At 35.2% G+C, this 5,846-nt stretch overlaps 1 pseudogene; it reads left to right on the top strand.

Moving 5' to 3' along the window:
* Positions 1 to 285: 285 nt before the first annotated feature.
* On the top strand, positions 286 to 1,988 carry LOC111826010 (annotated as a pseudogene).
* The last annotated feature ends 3,858 nt before the right edge of the window (positions 1,989 to 5,846 follow it).

Raw genomic sequence — 5,846 nt, 5'->3', positions numbered from 1 at the left:
CACTTTTTCACTGTTACTGTATTTGTTATGGTGATCTGTGATCAGTGATCAGTGATCTTTGTTACTATTGTAATTGTTTTGAGATACCACAAGCCACGGCCACATATAACAGTTAAATAAATTGATAGATGTTGTGTGTGTTCTGACTGTTCCACTCATCAGCCATTTCCCCTTCGCTTTCTCTCTCCACAGGCCTCCCTATTCCTTGAGATACCACAATATTGAAATTTCACCCAATTAAGAACCCTATAATAGCCTCTAAATATTCAAGTGAAATAAAGTTGCATGTCTCTCACTTTAAATCAAAAGCTAGAAATGATTAAGATTAAGAAGGAAAGTATATCAAAGCTGAGAGAGGCTAATAGCTACGACTTTTGTACCAAACAGCTAGTGACATTGTGAATGTAAAGGGACAGTTCTTGAAGGAGATTAAAAGTGCAACTTCAGTGAACACACAAATAATAAAGTGAGACAGCCTTATTGTTGATACGGAAATTCTCGTGGTCTGGATAGAAGATCAAACCATCAACAACATTCCCTTAAGACAAAGCCTAATCCATAGAAGGGCACTTACTCTCTTTAATACTGTGCAGGCTGAGAGGTGAGAAAGCTGAAGAAAAGGTTGAAGCTAGAAGAGGTTAGTTCATGAGGTTTAAGGAAAGAAGCCATTTCCATAGCATAAAAGTGCCAGTGATCATTAACGACGGTGGAAGACCTAGCTAAGATCATTAACGATGGTGGCTTTTCAGTGTAGATGAAGCTTACATTGTAAGATGCCACCTAGGACTGTTATAGCTATAGAGAAGTCAAGGCCTGGCTTCAAAACTTCAAAGGACAGGTTGACTCTTGGTGGGGCCTAGTGCAGCTGGTGACTTCAAGTGGAAGCCAGTAGTCATTTACCATTCTGAAAATCCTAGGACCGTTAAGAATTATGCTTTATCTACTCTGCCTGTGCTTCATAAATGGAACAACAAAGCCTGGATGAGTGCACATCTGTTTACAACATGGTTTATTGCATATCTTAAGCCCTCTGCTGAGACCTACTTCTCAGGAAGAAAAAAAAAGATTCCTTTCAAAAATATTACTGCTCATGGACGATATATCCAAAAGCTCTGATAGAGATGTACAACAAGATTAATGTTTTTTTCAAGTCTACTAATAATAACACGACATTCATTCTGCGGCCCATGGATCAAAGGGTAAATTTGACTTTTCAGTCTTGTTTAAGAAATGCGTTCCATAAGACCAAAGCTGCCATAGATAGTGATCCCTCTGCTGGTTCCGGGCAGAGGATGTTGAAAACCTTCTGGAAAGGATTCACCATTCTAGATGCCATTAAGGACAGTCATGATTCATGGTAAGAGGTCAACACATCAATATTAACAGGAGCGTAGAAGGAACGATTTCATCCTTCATGGATGGCTTTCAGGGTTTCAAGTCTAAGTGGAAGAAGCAACTTTAGATCTGGTAGAAATAGCAAGAGATCTAGATTTAAAGGTATAGATGTGACTGAATTTCTGCAATGTCATGATAAACTTAAAAGAGGAGGAGTCGCTTCTTGTTGGATGGGCAAAGAAAGTGGTTTCTTGAGATGGAATCTATTCCAGATGAAGATGCTGTGAAGACTGCTGAAATGACAACAAAGAATTTATAATGTTACATAAACTCAGTTGCTAAAGCAGTAGCAGGGTTTGAGAGCACTGACTCCAATTCTGAAAGAAGTGCTACTGTGGGTAAAATGCTATCCAACAACATTGCATGCTACAGAGAAACTGCTCATATGTAGTACAGGACTAGTCAGTCAATCAATGCAAGGAAAAGTCAGTCAATCAATGCAACGGACTTTCTTGTTGTCTCATTTTAAGAAGTTGCCACAGCCAACCCTGACTTCAGACACCACCACCCTGATCAGTCAGTAGCCATCAACAAGGCAAGACCCTCCGTTAGCAAAAATATGACAACTCACCAAAGATGCAGATGATGGTTAGTAATAATATCTTTTTAAATTAAGGTATGGTCACTGTTTTTCAGACATTATGCTATTGTACAACTGATGACTATAGTATAATGTAAACATAAATTCTATATGTACTGTACATCCAAAGTTTCATGTGATTTGCATTATTGTGATGTTCATTTCATTGTGGTGGTCTGGAACCAAACTGTCAATATCTCCCAGGTATGCCTATATATGCTCATCCTTAAGGTTCATAAAGTATTGAAATAGTTTGAATATCTAAACTCCACTCCAAGGAACTAGAGCTATAACATAAACAGTTTCTGACCCAATCTACACTGCATTTGGGCTTCTTGGCATGTTGGTACACCTTCACTTTTTTCAGCATTATATTCATCATTTGAAAATTATTTTTGGTTTAGTGTTAACCATAAAAATTGACAAAATAAAATACATTGATCATCTTTAAATGGAACTTACATATTCACTTTTTCCTATCAATATGTAGATTAAATGAGATAATGTAAATCACAAGAAATGTAGTGAATTGATACTCCTTTTTTATAGTCACTCACATATACTTGCTTTTATATCTTAAAGGAAATGGACATGGTTTTGCATAAACTAATCTTAGTCAAATTTTAATTTTGTATACATTAATTTTTGATAACAATATCGTTTGTGATAAAGTATACTGCTAATATTATTTAATAAGTGAAAAAATTAAAGTATTATGGTGGTAGCCCATGTGGTATCTGAGAGCAAAAATGGCAGACCATATATGTCAATATTTAGTGTGAATCTTAACACATTCTAGCTAGTACTAACAATATTCCCTTTTTTCACTATTTTTCAAACCAATGTTGGCTGTGATTGGGTGGGTAAATCAAACTTAATTCAAGAGTTCAGTATGTGGACTCACTCTCAAATGTTAAACATTTTTGATTTCCATTGTTAACTTTGTTTTTATTTCTTAACATTTTCAAAACAGGACAGAGAAAGATCCATAAATAAATGTCTTTCTCTGACTGGCTTATTTCAATAATTACCTAGCCAGTGTGACTCAATTGGTTGGAGCATTGTCCCATATACTAAAAGATGGCAGGTTCAATTCTTGGTAAGGGCATATACCAAGTTTCAGGTTTGATCTCCAGTTGGGGCTTGTGCATCAGGCAACCAATCTCTCTCTCTCTCTCTCTCTCTCTCTCTCTCTCTCTCTCTCTCCCCCTCCCACCCTTCCTTTCTCTAAAAAATTAATTAAAAAAAAGAAAGGTCAATAATCAAATATGATTCCTTCATTAAGTTTACAAATGGAAAAGTTTGAAAAGTGTTTGGTCATAGAAAGAATTATTAATTTAAACCTATGTTTTGTTAAGTGAGATTTAGACACAGATACAATTTTTGTGATTAAATACTATTAAAATACATATAGTCTAAGGGAGAAAATATGTATTATGCTTTATGTGATATAACATAAATTACATCAAACATATAGTCCTGTACTACATATGAAACCCTTTAAAAATCTGGCAAGAATCTTGTGGGAAAGGTCTTATACATGGCTTGTGCATTTCCATGCTCTTTTATAATGTGTGATAATTTCTCAAAGTTATTCCTGGTCACTTAACAAAGGGCTGTGCAGAGTTCTTTTACACGTAAATAATCACAAAAATGTTACATACTAGATATTCTCCGCATTTTGAGAATGAGTTAGTAATTGTCAGAAAGAAAAACTGAACCCCAGTGTTCGTGTTTAGTGCTTCACTTACAGAGAATTTTAGGTTTAGAATTCAGTCAAATATAATTATAAATGCTAAAAACTATACACATAATTAGTATTACATAATTTATCTAGGGAAAATAAATTCTAGAGTGACTAAAAATACTATTTAACAGGAAAATAATCACCTAGCATAGATGTTTAAGTACATCTGGCCAGAAACAAAGTCAAAATGAAAACTTTAATGGAAGTACAAATAGAACACTAATAATTCCTCTCTGCTATTCCTAAACTAGAAGGTATAATATTAAGGAATAAAACAAACAAAGTTGACTGCTAATTAGATGCCACTTTGAATTTTTGAGTTAGACACACCTGCAATTTTTACTTACATCAATGATAAAGTATACTTCATAACAAAATTAAAAATTGATATCCTGTTCAAAATACGGTATAGGTTTCAATGGGCCTAAAATGAAGAGAATATTTAATATTATGCAGGGTAGAAACCAAGAAGTTTTGCATATTTGTTAGAAAAAAAAATGATCCAAGATGTTCAGGAGTCTGACTCCTGGAGAGAGAATGGACCCAGAGCCCTCCATGCAAAGGAAGAAACAGGAGTTGAGCGGTGGTTGACTGCTGCCTTGGGCTTCAGAATGTAGGGATCTGTATAAAAAGGCAGAGGTAGCCAACCACCAGATATGGGTGGAACTGTCCACCAGCACAATGTGTAAGCCTACTATGGTCCCAGTGTTGTCCTGGAACGTGAGAAAAAGTAACCAGTAAAAGATTTAACTGTAGACCTGGGATCTGCTGGAAGGCTTGGGATGGGTCAGATAAGGAGACAGGGCAGGGGAAGAGGAGACTCACTTAAGATGAGCCTATAAATGCAAATGAAGTCATTTCTGGATGATTCAAAAAGGATTTATGGGGAAAGATTACTAGTAACTTCAAGGAGCTAGCCTGTTGATCTCTTTGAGTAATGATAGTGACAGAGGAAGTCTTTGACCACCGTTTTTTAAGTAATCATTAATCCTCAAGGTATTTAGAGCTTTCAGATCCTGTCACCATAGATTAATTCTTCCAGGATCTTGAGATTAGGTTGAAAAAATTAATTTTTTTATTTTGTATAAAAATAATCTATGCTTCTATAAATGCCAACCGCTCCTAAATATCTTTATCAAATCTTTCATCAGAACCAAAGAATATGTGAGAATTAAAATAATATTTATATCTACCTACATTTTCAGGAAAAAAATCAGATTGTTCTTGCTAAAATTTTAAAGTAATTTCCTCATGTTCATTTCATTTTCCACTTACGTTATATAAGTCTGCTTGTGTTTATAAAAGTAATCTCTGCCTTAGCTTAAATATTACAAAAATATAGACTTTATAAAAACACCAAAACTCCCTTTAAACTGAATATTCTGTCTTTATCTAAAAGAGGATACACAAATCCATAATGATAAAAGTTATATTATGAAATTAAAGGGTTTTTTAAATAATAAATACTTTTTTTTGATCTCTATACAAAGAATGTTCTCAATCAAATGGATAAATGCCCATCCTGGGGAGAAAGCGTTTGAGCAGACAGACATAACACAGATGCAGGTCCTGGGAAAATCTGTATTTGAAATGAAATCTCTCAAATAGGTGTTTTTCAGGCTAATATAAATCCACAGATAAAGGGACAATTCAATTACTACTTGACTTTATTTTAAAATATATATCCAAATGGCCCTGTTGGATAACTGAGGCCTGAACATCTCTGCAGGTGAATATTGACAGTTCATTTTTTTCACTGCCTTAGAGGCGGGAATGTTTTGAGGTGACTCTCATGGAGAGGCCATTGTGATTAGCGTCACCCCTGTTAAGGTCAGCAGTGGTTGGAAATACCCTCAGCAAACAGACACTTCTCAGAGAATTAATATTAATAGGAATAGAAATTTAGCAATTGAATGAGGGTGGGAGGTTCAGTTTCTTCCCCAAATGTGTGGAATGTAACTGTAACTCCTTTACCTGTAGTAAAACCTCAGAAAAGTAGTAGGTCTACAAGTGCTGCATGATGAGATAATTTGAAGAGAGGTCATGCACACTGGCATTAACTGTTTATGTTTTGTTTGGTTGGGTGTTCTACCTTTTCACACTTATGAACTGCTTTCAGAGTTC

The sequence above is a fragment of the Myotis lucifugus genome, unplaced genomic scaffold (assembly GCF_000147115.1).
Source record: "Myotis lucifugus unplaced genomic scaffold, Myoluc2.0 scaffold_51, whole genome shotgun sequence".
NCBI lineage: Eukaryota > Metazoa > Chordata > Mammalia > Chiroptera > Vespertilionidae > Myotis > Myotis lucifugus.
This window is presented reverse-complemented; position numbering and strand designations above follow the sequence as displayed.